We start from the raw sequence: 21,321 nt of genomic DNA on the forward strand, positions 1-21,321 counted from the left end.
TTTCCTGACTCCAACCGTCCTGGAAACATATATTTTTCAGGGCCCTGACTACGTCCAGTAACTTGGAATCCTCCCAGGTAGTCCCAAGTAGCCGCAGGCACCACAATAGGTTGGTTCACATGAAAAACTGGTACCACCTTAGGAAGGAATTGGGAGCGAGTCCTCAAATCCGCCCTATCCATATAAAAAAATTAGATAAGGGCTTTTGCATGATAAAGCCGCTAATTCTGATACACGCCTGGCCGACGCCAAGGCCAACAGCATGACCACATTCCACGTGAGGTATTTTAACTCCACGGATTTAAGTGGCTCAACCCAATGCGACTTCAGGAAATCCAACACCACGTTGAGATCCCACGGTGCCACTGGAGGCACAAACGGGGGCTGACTATGCAGCACTCCCTTAACAAAAGTCTGAACTTCAGGCAGTGAAGTCTGTTCTATTTTGGAAGAAAATAGATAGAGCCGAAATCTGGACCTTAATGGAACCCAATTTTAGGCCCATAGTCACCCCTGACTGTAGGAATTGCAGAAATCGACCTAGCTGAAATTCCTCCGTTGGGGCCTTCCTGGCCTCACAGCACGCAACATATTTCCGCCATATGCGGTGATAATGGTTTGCGTTCACTTCTTTCCTAGCTTTAATTAGCGTAGGGATAACTTCCTCAGGAATGCCCTTTTCCTTCAGGATCCGGCGTTCAACCGCCATGCCGTCAAACGCAGCCGCGGTACGTCTTGGAACAGACAGGCCCCCTGCTGCAGCAGGTCCTGTCTGAGCGGCAGAGGCCATGGGTCCTCTGAGATCATTTCTTGGAGTTCTGGGTACCAAGCTCTTCTTGGCCAATCCGGAACAATGAGTATAGTTCTTACTCCTCTCCTTCTTATTACTCTCATTACCCTGGGTATGAGAGGCAGAGAAGGGAACACATACACCGACTGGTACACCCACGGTGTTACCAGAGCGTCCACAGCTATCGCCTGAGGGTCCCTTGACCTGGCGCAATATCTTTTTAGCTTTTTGTTGAGGCGGGACGCCATCATGTCCACCTGTGGCCTTTCCCAACGGTGTACAATCATTTGAAAGACTTCTGGATGAAGTCCCCACTCTCCCAGGTGGAGGTCATGTCTGCTGAGAAAGTCTGCATCCCAGTTGTCCACTCCGGGAATGAACACTGCTGACAGTGCTAACACATGATTTTCCGCCCATCGGAGAATCCTTGTGGCTTCTGCCATCGCCATCCTGCTTCTTGTGCCGCCCTGTCGGTTTACATGAGCGACCGCCGTGATGTTGTCTGACTGGATCAGCACCGGCCGGTGTTGAAGCAGGGGTCTAGCCTGAATTAGTTCCAGAATATTTTTGTGTAGGGAAGTCTCCTGACTTGTCCATAGTCCTTGGAAGTTTCTTCCCTGTGTGACTGCCCCCCAGCCTCGAAGGCTGGCATCCGTGGTCACCAGGACCCAGTCCTGTATGCCGAATCTGCGGCCCTCTAGAAGATGAGCATTCTGCAGCCACCACAACAGCGACACCCTGGCCCTTGGAGACAGGGTTATCCGCCGATGCATCTGAAGATGCGACCCGGACCACTTGTCCAACAGATCCCACTGGAAGATCCTTGCATGGGACCTGGCGAATGGAATTTCTTCGTAAGAAGCTACCATCTTTCCCAGGGCTCGCGTGAATTGATGCACCGACACCTGTATTTGTATTAGGAGGTCTCTGTCTAGAGACGACAACTCCTTGGACTTCTCCTCCGGGAGAAACCCTTTTTTCTTGTTCTGTGTCCAGAACCATACCCAGGAACACTAGACGCGTCGTAGGAACCAGCTGCGACTTTGGAATATTCAGAATCCAGCCGTGCTGTTGTAGCACTTCCCGAGATAGTGCTACTCCGACGAACAACTGCTCCCTGGACCTCGCCTTTATAAGGAGATCGTCCAAGTACAGGATAATTATTTCGGCCATTACCTTGGTAAATACCCTCGGTGCCGGGGACAGACCAACGGCAACGTTTGGAATTGGAAATGACAATCCTGTACCACAATTTTGAGGTACTCCTGGTGAGGAGGGTAAATAGGGACATGCAGGTAAGCATCCTTGATGTCCAGTGATACCCTGAAATTCTCCAGGCTTGCAATAATCGCCCTGAGCGATTCCATTTTGAACTTGAACCTTCGTATATAAGTGTTCAAGGATTTCAATTTTAGAATGGGTCTCACCGAACCGTCTGGTTTCGGTACCACAAACATTTTGGAATAGTAACCCCGGCCTTGTTGAAGGAGGGGTACCTTGATTTCACCTGCTGGAAGTACAGCTTGTGAATTGCCGCCAGTACTACCTCCCTTTCTCCGAGGGCAGCAGGCAAGGCTGATGTGAGGTAACGGCGAGGGGGAGTCGCCTCGAACTCCAGCTTGTATCCCTGTGATACTACTTGCAGAACCTAGGGATCCACCTGTGGGCAAGCCCACTGGTCCCTGAAGTTCCCGAGACGCGCCCCCACTGCACCTGTCTCCACCTGTGGAGCCCCAGCGTCATGCGGTGGACTCAGAGGAAGCGGGGGAAGATTTTTGATCCTGGGAACTGGCTGTCTGGTGCAGCTTTTTCCTTCTTCCCTTGTCTCTGTGCAGAAAGGAAGCGCCTTTGACCCGCTTGCTTTTCTGAAGCCGAAAGGACTGTACCTGAAAATACGGTGCTTTCTTAGGCTGTGAGGAAACCTGAGGTAAAAATTTTTCTTCCCAGCTGTTGCTGTGGATACGAGGTCCCAGAGACCATCCCCAAACAATTCCTCACCCTTATAAGGCAGAATCTCCATGTGCCTTTTAAAGTCAGCATCACCTGTCCACTGCCGGGTCTCTAATACCCTCCTGGCAGAATGGACATTGCATTAATTCTGGATGCCAGCCGGCAAATATCCCTCTGTGCATCCCTCATATATAAGACGACGTCTTTAATATGCTCTATGTTAGCAAAATATTATCCCTGTCTAGGGTATTAATATTATCTGACAGGGTATCAGACCACGCTGCAGCAGCACTATTCATGCTGAGGCAATTGCAGGTCTCAGTATATTACCTGAGTGTGTATATACAGACTTCAGGATAGCCTCCTGCTTTTTATCAGCAGGCTCCTTCAAAGTGGCCGTATCCTAAGACGGCAGTGCCACCTTTTTTGACAAACGTGTGAGCGCCTTATCCACCCAAGGGGATATCTCCCAACGTGACCTATCCTCTGGCGGGAAAGGGTACGCCAACAGTAACTCTTTAGAAATTACCAGTTTCTTATCGGGGGAACCCACGCTTCTTTACACACTTCATTCACTCATCTGATGGGGGAACAAAACACTGGCTGCTTTTTCTCCCCAAACATAAAACCCCTTTTATGTGGTACTTGGGTTAATGTCAGAAATGTGTAACACATTTTTCATTGCCGAGATCATGCAACGGATGTTCCTAGTGGTTTGTGTATATGTCTCAACCTCGTCGACACTGGAGTCAGACTCCGTGTCGACATCTGTGTCTGCCATCTGATGGCCTTTGAGACGCCTGGGCAGGCGCGGGCTGAGAAGCCGGCTGTCCCACAGCTGTTACGTCATCCAGCCTTTTATGTTAGGAGTTGACATTGTCGGTTAATACCTTCCACCTATCCATTCACTCTGGTGTCGGCCCCACAGGGGGCGACATCCCATTTATCGGCCTCTGCTCCGCCTCCACGTAACCTTCCTCATCCAAAATGTCGACACAGCCGTACCGACACACCGCACACACACAGGGAATGCTCTGACTGAGGACAGGACCCCACAAAGTCCTTTGGGGAGACAGAGAGAGAGAGTATGCCAGCACACACCAGAGCGCTATATAATGCAGGGATTAACACTATAACTGAGTGATTTTTCCCCCAATAGCTGCTTGTATACACATATTGCGCCTAAATTTAGTGCCCCCCCTCTCTTTTTAACCCTTTGAGCCTGAAAACTACAGGGGAGAGCCTGGGGAGCTGTCTTCCAGCTGCACTGTGAAGAAAAAATGGCGCCAGTGTGCTGAGGGAGATAGCCCCGCCCCTTTTTCGACTGACTTTTCTCCCGCTTTTTTCATGGATTCTGGCAGGGGTAATTTATCACATATATAGCCCTGGGACTATATATTGTGATGATTTGCCAGCCAAGGTGTTTATTTTGCTGCTCAGGACGCCTCCCCCCAGCGCCCTGCACCCATCAGTGACCGGAGTGAGGTGTGCATGAGGAGCAATGGCGCACAGCTGCAGTGCTGTGCGCTACCTTGTTGAAGACCGAGGTCTTCTGCCGCCGATTGTCCGGACCACTTCTTGCTTCTGGCTCTGTAAGGGGGACGGCGGCGCGGCTCCGGGACCGAACGATCGAGGTCGGGTCCTGTGTTCGATCCCTCTGGAGCTAATGGTGTCCAGTAGCCTAAGAAGCTCAAACTATCTCCAGTCAGGTAGGCTCGCTTCTTCTCCCCTTAGTCTCTCGCTGCAGTGAGTCTGTTGCCAGCAGATCTCACTGTAAAATAAAAAACCTAAAATATACTTTCTTTCTAGGAGCTCAGGAGAGCCCCTAGTGTGCATCCAGCTCAGCCGGGCACAAGATTCTAACTGAGGTCTGGAGGAGGGTCATAGTGGGAGGAGCCAGTGCACACCAGGTAGTCCTAAAGCTTTCTTTAGTTGTGCCCAGTCTCCTGCGGAGCCGCTATTCCCCATGGTCCTTACGGAGTCCCAGCATCCACTTAGGACGTCAGAGAATTTTTTTTTTATAACAAACACACAAATGCATCCCAGACGGAAATCTGCTGTACACAGCAGACAGCTTATGGTAACAGGACTCACTTACTGTATCCCCACCCATAGTTGTGCTGTATTTTAGATAGCGTAATGAGACACTCCTGCAGTATTGCCCTGATTCATGTAAAACCTGTGTGCAAACAGTATCTCTATTGAATGTAAAGTACCGTAATAGTACAGTATAGTATATTACAATAGAAAAAAAATAGTGTCAGGGAAAAAAACGCCTAATGACAGATACACGAGCTCATGTCTAAATACAGTAAGCAGTGATCCCTTGCCATTGGTTTTAGATTATGACCTAATGGCTTGGGGACTTGGCCACTCACTTACTGTACTGTACTGTATCCCTGACTTCAATGGACCGTACTGTTGCTTAAACTCCTTGTTTTGCATCTGTATACACTATATTTATTAACTGATCACTCTACGGGACCTTATTGCCCCTGTATATTTTAGCTAGGGGATTGTGATTCTCCCTCAGCATTGACCCGTAGCGCAAAACCTATACCATCACTTGCTCCATAGCCGAGCGCTGCCACGAGGTGGGGGGAGTCGGGCGGCGGCCTTTTTGTCAACTTGCTAGGCGATCGAGTCTTGTGTATCCATAATGTGCATAGAGCTCCCCTAGCCCTATCGCCCCTGTGTATTTTAGCTAGGGGATTGTGACACTCCTTCAGCATTGCCCTGTAACTTGCAAAACCTATGCCGTCACTTGCTTTATAGCCGAGGGCTTCCACGGGGCAAGGGATAACTGGTGTCAGCCATTTTGACAACTTGCTACAGTATGTGTTTGAGTCCGGTGTATCGTAATGTGCATATAGCTCGCCTAGCCCTATTGCCCCTGTGTATTTTAGCTAGGGGATTGTGACGAGACTTCAGCATTGCCCTGTAACTTGCAAAACCTATGCCGTCTCTGGCTCCATAGCCGAGGGCCTCCACGGGGCAAGGGATAACTTGTGTCAGCTATTTTGACAACTTGCTACAGTATGTGTTCGAGTCCGGTGTATCGTAATGTGCATATAGCTTGCCTAGCCCTAAAGCCCCTTTGTATTTTAGCTAGGGGATTGTGATGCTCCTTCAGCATTTCCCTGTAACTTGCAAAACCTATGCTGTCGCTCGTAGCGAGCGACGGCATAGGTTGGGGGCTGTCACGAGCAAAGGAGTCACAGGTGGTAGCCATTTCAATTGAGTCTGGCCTACTACAGAATTGTATGTGTACCGTACGGTGCATAGAACCTTATCCTCATAGCTGCTGTGTATTTTACAGTAGAAATGCTCCTGCAGCTTTGCCCTGCTTTATGTAAAACTTGTGTGCACACTTCTATTGAATGTGAAAGTGTAGTACAGTATGATAGATACAAAAATAAAAAAAATTATAAAATGTCTGGAAGAAACTAACATGCATCCATACAGTACTTTAGGAATTGAACCCGGGACTCTAATCATGGGAAGCGGAACACTTCACCACTAAGACACGTCATCACCGACAGATGAATAAGCCCATTGGTTTTGATTATGCCATAATGGCTATGGGATTAGAACACTAACATACACTATCCCTAACATCAATAGACCACAATGTACTTGTAACACGTCCGTTTGCATCTGTGTACACTATTGGTTTTATTTGTTGATTTGTCTGCGGGACTTGAACGCTCACATATTCCTAATGTACTGTAAATGGACTATACTGTGGCTTTATCATGTTCATTTGCATCTGTATATACTGTACTACTGTATTTACAGTGCATCTGTATACTACTGTAATATACTGTATGACATACTGTAGCATATTGTAGCTTAATGAGACGCACCAGTAAAGTGATTCTTACTATGTATTTCGGTATTGTATCTTACTGGAGACCACACGCATGCGCAGTGGTGTTTTTAAAAAGCAATATTTGGCGGATGATCGCAGGTATTACACTTAAAGGTAACACCAAATGCTCTGTGTGCCTCCCTACGGCTAGGTGCACCTCCCTACAACTAGGCGTGCCTCCCTGCACCCAGGCACGCTGCGTATGCCTGATCTTGACTAACGCCTCAGCCAGCCAAGATAACGGAGGACCCATCTGTATTTTCTAGGTGGGGGAGGGTAATTTTCACATAAAAGAAATAAAGGTCTTATCTGTATTAAATAAAAGGGATTTTTATACATACTTAAGAGTTATCATTGTGAGATTAATGTGCAACAAAAATATCTCAGTATTGCATCTGCAAATAGTCATGTCATTTTTTTTCTGTTTCTAAGATTTTGTTTTGCTGGCAAATAAAAACTTTAGGAAGTTTTTTAAAGTCTATCCTTAAGCAGTAGCAGTGGTACCAATCCTTACAAACCCCTTCACAGAAAACCATTTCCAAATTGTCAGTTGGTTTCAAACAGGATTCTTTCAAGAAGCACTGTGACCAGTGTCCTTCAAAAATCAGTGATGTAACTTGAGAACAAAATGTGAGAGTATTCTTAAAACCATGTGGACATGTTTCGAGCACTGTGATCGGTTCCTGTTACTTGACTATTCTTTTTGATGCAGTTGTGGTAAAAGAAATGTACTTTTCTTTTGGTTCTAAATAGGATTTCCCATCATATTTTATCAGTTCAGCAGCTACCCAGTTTCTTATTTGTGGCATATCCATGTGGGTGTATGGTACATTTGATGATGCTGCAATTACATGTGATATACTGTAGCACATACAAACACACCACAGTCATAATTATTTTTTGTTTTGGTATGTCCGCGGGATAATAGAAGGACCATTCCTTCAAATTCAAATGACATGAATATTTTAGAAAGTGAATTTCATCAAAAAATGCCATTATTCGCTCAATGTTTGAAACATTCAATCCATGTTGAGAATCGAGATACAACAATTTCTTTTCAGGAATGACAACAATTAGAACCCAGTGTACATCTCTATCATTAATTATAATCATGCAAGTATATATTTTCAGGAGGCCATTCCTCAAGCAGTGTTTGATGGTCTGAACAGACATTCTTTGTAATAATAAGTATTCAAAGAAAAAACAACTGAAGGAAAAAATGTTTGCATCATAGCCAAGGTCCTTGCAGAAAATTGCCAGTGAGGCAATAAATCCATCAATGGCACGGTCATTTAGCCACTCAGAACCTTTAAGAGAATTAAAGTCATAATCATATAAGCATATATTTGAAATGGTAGATACTAGCCCTCCTTTCTTTGGACACCAATATGGAAATTCCATGTTGTCCCATGGTAATGGCACTAAAGAGTTTTGAAGAGATTTCTCTTCTCTTACAGAAGCACTAACTGATGATTTTTCATGAGTAGTAGAAAAATCACAATAATAGAATGAATGTTTTTTTTGTGGCGTTTAGCACTTTTGTCTTTTACGATTGGTGATGAAGTTATAGGTGGTGTGCATGGTAACTGAGGAGAAACTGTATCCTGCACATTCATTTCCATAGTAGTCTCTTCCAGTGCCTCAATGGAATCAGATGCTGCAACAACATATGTTTTCTCTTGAAGTCTCGGAAATTGTCTTCCAGATCAATTTTTTTTTGTCTTTTATTGTGCTTTAGTTTAGTCAAGTGAAGTTTGCGGGGTTTTACAGGTATAAAAGGCATCCCAATTGATTTTCTTGCAGCCATAATGTGATAGCATGTTCTTGTACTTGGGCAAGAACACTTCTCACTGGGGAACAAAGTGACTATATAATGATTGTCTTTAGTACCTTTAATTACAAACACACTGGCTTGGGGAGTAAGGGAATCTAATCCATGTGAAATTGAAATGTCTGCTAAAACCTGTTGGCAAGTGGTAGGATGCTTCTCATGCATGATCTGTCTGTGACACATAGCCTTCTTTGACAAGCTCAAGTATTTGTTCTGGAGCACAGAATATTTCAGGAAATTTTGTATTTTCAGTTAGTTTTGCATATTTAGAGTACTTATCCTGTAAATGGTAATTACCCAGACTGCATAATCCACGTAGAAGCTCACGATAATAATAGTTTTGCATCTAGTACAAGGAAAGCACCATTGCTTCCATTGAAATTTCCTTCCAGTTTAAAATCCTCTTAAGTGCTGCATTGAAGCTTTCTGAAGCATTGGTAGTGATCCAGTTTTTTCCCAAAACCTTATATTCTTTTAAAATCCATCATCCAGCTTGCGTACAGATTATAGAATTAATTTTACATTCAAAGCACTGCACAAAGGCCTTACTTAATTTTTTTAAGCTTTATTCAAGTTGTTTATGTATTTCACTTCTGACTGTGAATTCAGTAATTCTACTATATCAGTTAAATAAACCTTGATGTCAACTGATATTGCACCATGCTTCCTAAACCAGAATTTTACATCTTGTCTGATGTGATTCCAGCATATAACATGCTTTCCATTTGGAGGTAAAGTGTCCAAAGCATTTAAAATGGCTTGTTCCCTGTCTGTAACTACAACTACGTTGTTGGAATTCAATTGTGGACAGTGTTCAAGTACACATTCAAGGAAGAGTCTGTGATTTTTCTCTTTTCTTGTTTCATGTAAAAGAAAGGCTGCTGGTATCAGTGGTGATTCATCAAACATTAAATGATGAAATGTAACATAAAAGTCACCTAAATTGAATGTTGTAGCATATGACAACAGGATAGACAAATCATTTGCTATTTGTATAATAGTTTTTAGTTCCTGCTAAATTTCTTTGCACCCCATAATAACAAAAAAAAAATCAGGAAAGAGAGATATAGACTTTATAAACCTTTCCAATACATCAGTGAGTTCATACACACTGTATAAATCATCGTGAGTTTCTCTTTTCTTCCTTTTCTAATTTTTTACTTTATTCCTAATTTGTTCTATGTCTCTTGGTTGTGCTACTGGTACATGAGCAGAACTGGGGACAGAAGAAGTGCAAAGTTCCTGGTATATTTTTGCTGGTTTACTGTTATTGTCTGTAATATGATGTATCACTGAAGGCAAGGTCCTTATGTGAGGCCTGTGCAGATACTTTTTCCTGTTTCCATGAGGCAGTGCATGGTACTCCCTCTCATCTCCTGTGTATTGAATTAGAACCATATCTGATTCAGTATCAACTAGCATATAGCCATATCTAGTGAACTGTCCAAGTCCAGAGTCAGTTTGAATTTTGTGGTACATTTTCGTATCTTTGGAGATTTAGGGGGGGGGGGGGGGGCAAAGGTAATTTCCCATGTTAACCCATGCATATTGGTCACATCTCCAGTCATTTTTTCTGTTGGTATATCCCACAAATGAATATAAGTAAACATCACCTCCATTGGGTAGAACAGGTGGGGTGGTACTAACTTTTTGAAGGTCTGGATGTGTTAATATTTGATAGGCTTCTTCTATTGAAAAGTTTGAGTTTCTTTAACAATAAAGTGCCATTCTTTTCAGGTTTGCATATAAATCACACAGCAATAAAACTACTGATGTGCATGTTTCTCCTTCTTAAACAGTTATGAATAAGGCAGGAACCTTGCCTTACAGCAGCAATTTGTTACTATTGTTGCAACTAAGCTGACAGAGGTTCATGACCCTGTACAAGAAAAATAACACTCGTTTTTGTACCCAAAGCTGTATACAAGAAGCATGCTGCTGCTTTATACAATGGGCCCATTTATCATAGATCACATAAGCAATGTGATCTGGGCACGACATTAGCACCCAGGATCGCATTGCAATAAGCAGTATTTTTAGCTGAATATATAATACAGAACCCGCAGGTACTGAGGCACTGAAAGGAACTCTTCCCTGCCATTTGCTCTGCGGGGTGCCAGGTCTGCTGCACATGCATGGTCATACCAGACCGCACTTGCAGAGAGGCCACTTCCAGGGAGGTGTTCTGGGAAAAAATTGCCTGGCACCAATTGCGGTAAATAGTATATAAGTTACTATGGGCCACCGCCATTCTCAGATGGCGGTAGCTTCGCAGAATTGCATCCTACATAGAAATCTATGAGGGATGTGGCTGCTGTGGGAATGGAGGGATCACAGAAGCTGTTTTCTGTCATTTTCAATGCATTTACTATAATTTCCGGCTTTTTCAGTGCATTTACAATGATTTCTGGCACTTTCAATGCATTTACTATGATTTCCGGCTTTTTCAGTGCATTTACTATGATTTCCGGCTTTTTTTTTAATGCACTTTACTATGATTTCTGGCTTTTTCAATACACTTTACATGATTTCTGGCTTTTTTAATACACTTTACATGATTTCTAGCTTTTTCCATACATTTACTATGATTTCCGGCTTTTCCAATACATTTTATTATTATTATTTTCAATACATTTTTTTACATTTTCAATATATTTTCAATATATTTTATTATTATTATTATTTTCAATACATTTTTCCAATGCATTTACTATGATTTCCCAGCATTTTCAATGCATTTCCTGTGTTTTTCGGCTTTTTCAAAACACTTCACATGGTTTCCATCTTTTTCAATGTATTTACTATGATTTTTGGCTTTTCCAATACACTTTACATGGTGTCCGGCTTTTTCAATGTATTTACTATTTTTCCGGCTTTTTCAATTGCATTTACTATTATTTCTGGCTTTTTCAATACATTTATTATGATTTCCGGCTGTTTCAATACACTTTACATGGTTTCTGGCTTTTTCAATGCATTTATTATGATTTCGCAGCATTTTCAATGCATTTACTACGATTTTCGGCTTTTTCAATACATTTAATATGATTTCTGGCTTTTTCAATAGACTTTACATGGTTTCCGGCTTTTTCAATGTATTTACTTTAATTTCCGTATTTTCCAATACACTTTACATGGTTTCCGGCTGTTTCAATGCATTTACTAGGATTTCCCAGCATTTTCAATGCATTTCCTATGATTTCCGGCTTTTTCAAATGCATTTACTACAATTTCTGGCTTTTTCAATACATTTAATATGATTTCCGGCTTTTTCACTGCACTTTACATGGTTTTCGGCTTTTTCAATGTATTTACTATGATTTCTAGCTTTTTAAATACATTTAATATGATTTCCGGCTTTTTCAATACACTTAACATGGTTTTCGGCTTTTTCAATACACTTTACATAGGGGGTCATTCCGAGTTGATCGCTCGCTAGCTACTTTTTGCAGCCGTGCAAACGAATAGTCGCCGGCCGCCCACTGGGGAGTGTATTTTAGCTTTGCAAGTGTGCGAACGCCTGTGCAGCCGAGCAGTACAAAAACAGTTTGTGCAGTTTCTGAGTAGGTCTCAACTTACTCAACTGCTGCGATCACTTCAGCCTGTCTGGTCCTGGAATTGACGTCAGACACCCGCCCTGCAAACGCTTGGACACGCCTGCATTTTTCCAACCACTCCCTGAAAACGGTCAGTTGACACCCATAAACGCCTTCTTCCTGTTGCGATCGGCTGTGCGGATGGTTTCTTCATTAAATCCATCGCCCAGCAACAATCCGCTTTGTACACGTACGATGCGCCTGTGCACTGCGGTGCATACACATGCACAGTAGTGACCTGATCGCTGCGCTGCGAAAAAAAAACAGCAGCATGTGATCAGGTCGGAAACCCCCATGGTTTCCGGCTTTTTCAATGCATTTACTATGTTTCCGTCTTTTACCCACCCCCCCTTACAGGTGACAAAGGGATGAACGTTGGGGTCATATTTGTCAAGAAGAGAGTCTGGTAGTACCTACTGTAGTTTAACTTTGTCATATACAGCATATTCTACCACTATTCTCTCCTTAATACAAACTGTATGTCCCAAGTACTTTTGTATTTATGATTCACCCGCATTTTAACATGTCAGCCTCATATTTTTAATAGGCATCAGTATTAGGCTGGCCAAGTTCACAATGAAAAAAGCAAAGTGGGTCTGTATTATAAACTTTCACAAGATTAACCCTTTCATATATGTTTCAAATCAATATTGTATTTGTCATGTGTAACACAAGATTATGTTTCTGATTATACTAATCGTCACTGTTTTTCTTTTTCATTCTTGTAAGTTTAGACTCATCAGAGGCAGATTTGTTACACAGTATGGTCATAAAAAATGTGTTGTGTTAAAAAGCAACATGACAATATTAATAATATGCACAAAAGTTATAAACTTAATTAACTGTCTGTAAGTCACTTAATATGTTTGCAACAGATGCTAAACATTCACACATCTAGAACCAAATTAACATATTTTAAACCCAGATGGCAATAACACTCCTAACTAAACTCTAAATTAAAACTCATGTCACAACAATTGCAATAAAACAGCTAACCTAGAAGATTCATTTCACCAAAAATGTTAAAATTTCAGTTAAAATGGCATCTATTATTTTTTCAGTACTAATAACTGTTACAACCTGTACAGTAATTGCTCATTTAAGCAGCAACATGAATGTTAAACACTAGTAAACTCAAGCAATGGTGTTCTATATTACCTGATGGTTGAAGTCTACACCAGTCAGCCACCGGATCTCTGGTCTGGCCACTCCCTAACCCCGTGCCCATCTCCATGGAAATGGAGGCTTACCACGAGTTCACACCCCCCTTTCTCGCGGCACGCTCCCACCCGTCTCCATTGAAATGGGGGAGTGCTACGAGTCCACGCCCTTCTGACTCACAGCGCGCCCCCTGTCGGTAGTGTTCGTGTGCCCCCTTTCGCAACAAGCACGCCCCTGTCATGTGCACACGATCTCTAAATGAAGCATGGGGCACACATCGAACTTCTGGGCAACCCTATGGTTAAAAAGGGGAGATTGACCTCAAAGAATGATTGAACTGTGTTTCAATAAACTATTTAAAACTTAACATTTGTGTCATTATTAAAAATGTGTTAAAGAATCCACAGACAACAGTTTCACACAACAAGGTAAAGAATTATAAGGATATATCCTTTCTACAGTATATCTTTGTTGTATTGGGAAAATAAATGTGCCTAAATAAAATAATCTTTAAAGGGTATTCTTAATACCCAAATGTCAGGTTTTCAGGAATTTGTTTGGAAAGCTCTAGAGCAGTGATGGCTAACCTTGACACTCCATGCTATCCCAGCATGCCCTGCTACAGGTTTGTTATTTAGCCAAATAGCAAAACTGTAGCAGGACATGCTGGGATATGTAGTTCATCAACAGCTGGAGTGTCAAGGTTAGCCATCACTGATCTAGAGTCTGGTTATGAATGATGTCTGTTTAGCATACAGGAAACTAGGCAGGCATAGTTAATTCCTCCTCATAGAACACCAGAAATTAGGATGATAACTAAGAGATACTTGGTAACACTCTAGCTTGAGAGAACCCACTGCTTCAAAAGATTAGGGTACCGGCATGATATTGAGAACAGGCCTGGAGCAAACTGGGTCTTCTGAAGTGCAGGATAGGAGAGTGTCTGTAGCTGGAACAACTAAAATACTGGATACAGACTGGACCGGTATGGCTTGGCACAGTGTAACCAGATTTAAGCCAGCATGGCTTGGCACAATGAAACTGGGCTTGAACCTGTATGGCTTGACACAATGATACTGGGCTTGAATTGGAATGGCTTGGCACAATGGAGCCAGGCTTGAACTGGAATGGCTTGGCACAATGGAACCTGGCTGGCAGGGGTGGAACTACTGGTGATGCAGCCGGTGCATTGCATTGGAGCCTATGGAAATGAAGGGGCCCACATGGATAGTGACACTGACTCATCAGCCACAGTAGCAGAGCAGCACTTCTTCCAAACAAGAGAAACACCCAAACACCCCCAGCACTGATTGGCTGCTTGGGAAGTTCTGTGCTATCATTCAGCAGCCAGGACATGTAACCTGTATGACGCCATCTCACCCTTTGCTCAGTGATAGTCTCACTATCGGCGGGTGTGTACATTATATAACAGTTTGTTTTAATGACAACTTGTACTATAATTTTCTGTGATTAAGAATATGTATCATAGCCATATATTGTGTATTTATGTTTGTGCTCCCAGAGTGCATTTGAAAATGCTCTTCACAGTAAGTTGGAGCCAACAGCTGAAACCCAGTGTTTCACAACACCTATGTTTAGGGTTTCTATCCTGTACTGCACAACCCAGTTGCTCCATCCCCTGCTGTAAAGCTGGTACCCTTTAACTTGTGGCATTACCAGCAGAACTAATAAGGAGTCAGGCTGACTCATTACAGTATGGCTGTGGGCCGTAATAAAGAAGGAGTAGTTGGTCCGGATGGAAGAATTGAGTGAGAACCACCACCCTTCCCTCACTGCCTCTCACCTTCAGGATCCATTCCTCTCTAATATTACTATTGCAAGGGATATGATGTCCATGGTGCGGAAATAAGGAGATTAGCTTTCCTGCCAGGCTCTGCAGCAGGGAGTATTTGGGGCACACATGTACTGGGCCCTGAATATCCAGAGGGCCCCGGCACAATCTCCCCCAGCCAGCCGAGCTCCCTGTCCTGGCCCACAGATGCTTAACTTTAAAAGTGAGCAGCAGCTTGCAGTGACACAGTAGTGACTGAAGATGAACTACACATATGCATCAGTATGGACCTTTGCACCAAATTAAATTTTAAGATGCCGATCTGCAGTAGGAAACATGGCACAGCATGGGACTCGTGGGCAGAATCCAAAGATGAGTGAGCCAGCACATGTAATTTAAAAAATATATATATTTTAAAATTGATGAGTAGTAATTGGGGGCACAATGGGAGATAGGATTTGATTTGGTTGCACATGGGCCATATTATGTGATTTCAGGGCACACTGGGGCATTTTATGAGATTTTGGGGTAGACTAGGACATAGTATGTGATTTCGGGGCACAGTGGCGCATATTGGGGGTAATTCCAAGTTGATCGCAGCAGGATTTTTGATAGCAATTGGACAAAACCATGTGCACTGCAGGGGAGGCAGATATAACATGTGCAGAGAGAGTTAGATTTGGGTGGGTTATTTTATTTCTGTGCAGGGTAAATACTGGTTGCTTTATTTTTACACTGCAAATTAGATTGCAGATTGAACACACCCCACCCAAATCTATCTCTCTCTGCACATGTTATATCTGCCCCTCCTGCAGTGCACATGGTTTTGCCCAATTGCTATCAAAAACCCTGCTGCGATCAACTTGGAATTACCCCCATTATGCGATGACACTCTGAGGTACATTATGTGAGTTATGAACTGGAATAGCTTAGCACAATAGATCTGGGCAACGGAAGAGGCCAGAAGATGCCGGGCTCTAGAAAGAAGATAGGAATCGTGTTTGTAGGCCACTGAGGGCCAGGAGACCAGTATCTGCACCAGTAGGAGACAGGGAAGACTACCAAACTCTTGACATTGCATTTTGGAAGCTAGGACAGCCAATCAAACTAGACTGGAGCCTGTGATATACCTGTAGGAAGCAGGCAAAACTGTGAGACTTTGTGATTTACACTTTGTTTTGCAGACTCTGTGCCTTTATAGAGAGGGCTATGAAGTGAGATAGTGCCATGCACAGGGCACTATTTCACAAGTGCCCTCACTTCGTTGCTTATTTTCTGTTTATTTATATTGAATGCTGCCAATGAAGCTTCATTTTCATTTATTTACAAGACATGCTGTGTTTGGATGCCTGATTAAACACATAGAGACTGCACCAATACACCTTACTACTGAGTTAATTATCCCAGGTTATCACAATATTTATTTTCAGGTTGCACTCTTATTGCAAACTCATGCTTGAAAAGCAGATCTTGTCATCAGGTATTTTAAAGATAGTCAAAAACTGACATATTCTACTTGTACAATATTTTTTCAAGTGAACCACATTTTGGTGGTCATTCCGAGTTGATCAAAGCCAGCAACTTTTTGCTGCTGCTGCGATCAACTAGTCCACGCCTATGGGGGAGTGTATTTTAGATTAGCAGGGCTGAGAACACTTGTGCAGTCCTGCTAAGCTAAAAAAAATTCCAGCAAAACATGACTAGCCCTGGACATACTTACTCTGTGCGATGATCTCTGCGATGCTGGAGCCTGCTTTGACGTCAGACATCCGCCCTCCATTCTGGACACGCCTGTGTTTTCCTTACCACTCCCCGAAAACGCCAGCCAACTGTCCGGATCCGCCCAGGAACGCCTTTTTTCTGTCAATCTTCTTGTGACCGCTTTCTTCGTAGGATGCAATGTAACCCGGCGACCCCTGTCACCAGGCAACGTCGCGCATTCCAGACCCGTTCGCACTGCAGCGACAAACCGCTGCGTGCGAACGGGTCGGAATGACCCCCTTGGCCACAACAAAACAATATCTTTTTTTTTTTATTCCACCAGTACAGTGTGTATTTTACAAATACCAAGTTGATAACTTAAATATCTGTTTTTAAGTTCAAAGTTTACAGTTAAAAATATTAAAATACATTACAACATGTATTTTCTCCCTGTTCATGCTTAAAAGGCTATAATTTATAACATTTTTACAAATTTATTTTTGTAATGATGTCAACTCCATAACAATGTACAAATTCATACTGTACATTATATGATGTGATATGCTTCAATAAAAAATAATAGTATTTTATGCAATGATAAAATATTTAAATGTGAGTTCACAGTCTTAGCCATTATAGCCTATATCCTGCAGCATTACTACTACTACTACTACTACTACTACTACTACTACTACTACTACTAATAATAATAATAATAATAATAATTAGAGATGTGCGGCAGGCACTTTTCGTGTTTTGTGTTTTGGTTTTGGATCTGGATCCTCGCTCGTGTTTTGGATCTAGATTGGTTGTGCCAAAACCACCCTTTCAGGTTTTGATTTTGGATCTGGATGATTTAAAAAAAAAAACATAAAAACAGCTAAAATCGCAGAATTTGGCAGTAATTTTGATCCTACGGTATTATTAACCTCAATAACATTCATATCCATTCATTTCCAGTCTATTCTGAATACCTCACACCTCACAATATTGTTTTTAGGCCAAAAGGTTGCACCGAGGTCGCTGGATGACTAATCTAAGCGAAACAAGTGGGCGGCACAAACACCTGGCCCATCTAGGAGTGGCACTGCAGTGGCAGACAGGATGGCAGATTTAAAAACTAGGCCCCAAAGAGTACATAATGCAAAGAAAAAAAAGAGGTGCACCGAGGTCACTGGGTAACTAAGCTAAGCGACACAAGTGTGCGGCACAAACACCTGGCCCATCTAGGTGTGACACTACAGTGTCAGACAAGATAGCACTTTTAAAAACTAGGCCCCAAACAGCATATGATGCAAAGAAAAAAAATAAGAGGCAAAAGATGGAATTGTCCTTGGGCCCTCCCACCCACCCTTATGGACATGCATACTTTAACAAACCAATTATTTCAGCAACAGGGTCTGCCACACAACTGTGGCTGAAATGATTGGTTTGTTTGGGCCCCTACAAAAAAAGAAGCAATCAATACCCCCATCAAACTAGAAGCAATTCATCTCTCCTGGCACAAACTCTGCTCTACAGAGGCAAGATGTTGTCCTCATCCTCCGATTCCTCACCCCTTTCATCGAGTAGTTTCTCCTCCTCCTCCTCCTCCTCCTCCTCCTCCTCCTCCTCCTCCTCCTCCTCCTCACAGATTATTAATTTGTCCCCACTGGAATCCACAATCACAGGTCCCTGTGTACTTTCTGGAAACAATTGCTGGTAAATGTCCTCCTGAAGGAATTTATAATTCATTTTGCTGAAAACCAAAACATCATCTTCTCCACATTTTCTGGAAGTAACCTCCTATGCCGATCGCTGACAAGGTGACCGGCTGCACTAAACACTCTTTCAGAGTACACACTGGAGGAGGGGGCAACTTAGGTAAAATAAAGCCAGTTTGTGCAAGGGCCTCCAAATTGCCCATTTTTCCTGCCAGTATACATACGGACTGTCTGACATGGCTATTTGGAAACTGTCACCCATAAAATCCTCCACCTTTCTTTCAATGGTGACAGCAACACATGCAGTGACAGTAAACATGTCAGGAATCATTGGCAGGTCCTTCAGTCCGGACCAGATGTCAGCACTTGCTCCTGACTGCCTTGCATCACCACCAGCGGGTGGGCTCGGAAATTTTATCCTTTTCCTCGCAGACCCAGTTGCAGGAGAAAATGAAGGAGGAGCTGCTGACGGGTCATATTCCGCTTGAGTAGACAGCTGTCTCACCAGCAGTTCTTTGAACCTCTGCAGACTTGTTTCTGCCAGAAAGAGAGATACAACGTAGGTTTTAAACCTAGGATGAAGCACGGTGGCCAAAATGTAGTGCACTGATTTCAACAGATTGACCACCCTTGATTCCTGGCAAAGCGAATAAAGGGCTCCATCCACAAGTCCCACATAATTAGCGGATTCGCTCCATCTTAGCTCCTCCTCAGATTTCTCCAGCTGCTTCTGCAAAAGCCTGATGAGGGGAATGACCTGACTCAAGCTGGCAGTGTCTGAACTGACTTCACGTGTGGCAAGTTCGAAGGGTTGGAGAACCTTGCACAAGATGGAAATCATTCTCCACTGCACTTGAGTCAGGTACATTCCCCCTCCTTTGCCTATATCGTAGGTGGATGTATAGGCTTGAATGGCCTTTTGCTGCTCCTGCATCCTCTGAAGCATACAGAGTGTTGAATTCCACATCGTTACCACCTCTTGCTTCAGGTAATGGCAGGGCAGGTTTAGGAGTGTTTGCTGGTGCTCCAGTCTTCGGCACACGGTGGCTGAATGTCGAAAGTGGCCCGCAATTTTTCGGGCCACTGACAGCATCTCCTGCACGCTCCTGTCATTTAAAAAAAAATTCTGCACCACCAACTTAACTGTATGTGCAAAACATGGGACGTGCTGGAATTTGCCCAGATGTAATGCACGCACATTATTGGTGGCATTGTCTGATATCACAAATCCCCAGGAGAATCTAAGTGGGGTAAGCAATTGTGCGATGATGTACCTCAGTTTCCATAAGAGGTTGTCAGCGGTGTGCCTCTTACGGAAACCGATGATACATAGAGCAGCCTGCCTAGGAACAAGCTGGCATTTATGAGATGCTGCTACTGGTGCCACTGCTTTTGTTGCTGCGGGAGGCAATATATCTGCCCAGTGGGCTATCACAGTCATGTAGTCCTTAGTTTGCCCTGTTCCACTTGTCCACATGTCTGTGGTTAAGTGGACACTGGGTACAACCGTATTTTTCAGGACACTGAGGACACTTTTCTTAATGTCCCTGTACAGTCCGGAATCCCTTTCCTAGTGAAGTGGAATCTAGATGGGATTTGTTACAGGGGACACACTACCTCCATCAATTGTCTGAATCCCACTGCATCAATGGTGGATACCAAATGCATGTCTACCACCAACATAGCTGTAAAGGCCTCAGTTATCCGCTTTGCAACAGGATGACTGCTGTCATATTTCATCTTCCTCGCAAAGGACTGTTGGACAGTCAATTGCTTAGTTGAAGTAGTACAAGTGGTCTTTCGATTTTCCCTCTGGGATGACGATCGACTTCCAGAAGCAACAATAGCAGCGGCAGCCGCAGTAGGCGTACCACTCAAGGATCCTCCGGAGGAATCCCGGTTAGGAGAGGACTCATCATTCGTGCCAGTGACATCTCCTGCAGGACTACGGATGTTCCTGGCTGAGAAGGAAATTGACATTGAGGGAGTTGGTGGTGTGGCTTGGAGGAGCTTGGGTGCAAGAGGAAGAAGGGAGTTAGGTGTTGGTGGACTGCTTACGCTCTTACCCAAAGTTTCTGAACTTGACAATGACTTCTGATGAATGCTCTGCAGTTGCTGTATAAGGGAAGATGTTCCTAGGTGTTTAACGTCCTTACCCCTACTTATTACAGATTGACAAAGGCAACACACAGCTTGACACCTGTTGTCCGGATTTGTAGAGAAATAATTCCACACTGAAGAGGTGGCTTTTTTGGTATTTTGCCCAGACATGACAATGGGCTTTTTCATCCCACGGACAACTGTATCCCGTTGCCTGATTTAAACAAACCACATCACCATCAGAATCCTCATCGTCAACTTCCTCCTCAGCACCAGCAACACCCATATTCTCATCCTGGTGTATTTCAACAGTGACATCTTCAATTTAAATACCAGAAACTGGACTCTGGGTGCTCCTTCCAGCACTTGCAGAGTGCATGCAAATGGTGGAAGGAGCCACCTCTTCCCATCCAGTGTTGGAAAGGTCAGGCATCGCAACCGCCGACACACTTGGACTCTCCTTGGGGATTTGTGATACCATCTTAGAACGCACAGTTGTTTGCTATGCTTTTGCCAGCTTAACTCTTATAATTTTTCTAGCGGGAGTATGAGGGCTTCCATCGACAGGTGAAGCTGAACCACTAGTCAAGAACATAGGCCAGGGCCTTAGCCGTTCCTTGCCACTCCGTGTTGTAAATGGCATATTGTCAAGTTTACGTTTCTCCTCAGATCATTTCAATTTATTTTTTGGGGTAATTTTACTGAACTTTGGCTTTTTGGATTTTCCATGCCCTCTACTATGACATTGGGCATCAGCTTTGGCAGACGACATTGATGGCATTTCCTTGTCTATGTCATGACTAGTGGCAGCAGCTTCAACACTAGG

The sequence above is a fragment of the Pseudophryne corroboree genome, chromosome 2, assembly GCF_028390025.1.
Source record: "Pseudophryne corroboree isolate aPseCor3 chromosome 2, aPseCor3.hap2, whole genome shotgun sequence".
Classification (NCBI taxonomy): Eukaryota; Metazoa; Chordata; class Amphibia; order Anura; family Myobatrachidae; genus Pseudophryne; species Pseudophryne corroboree.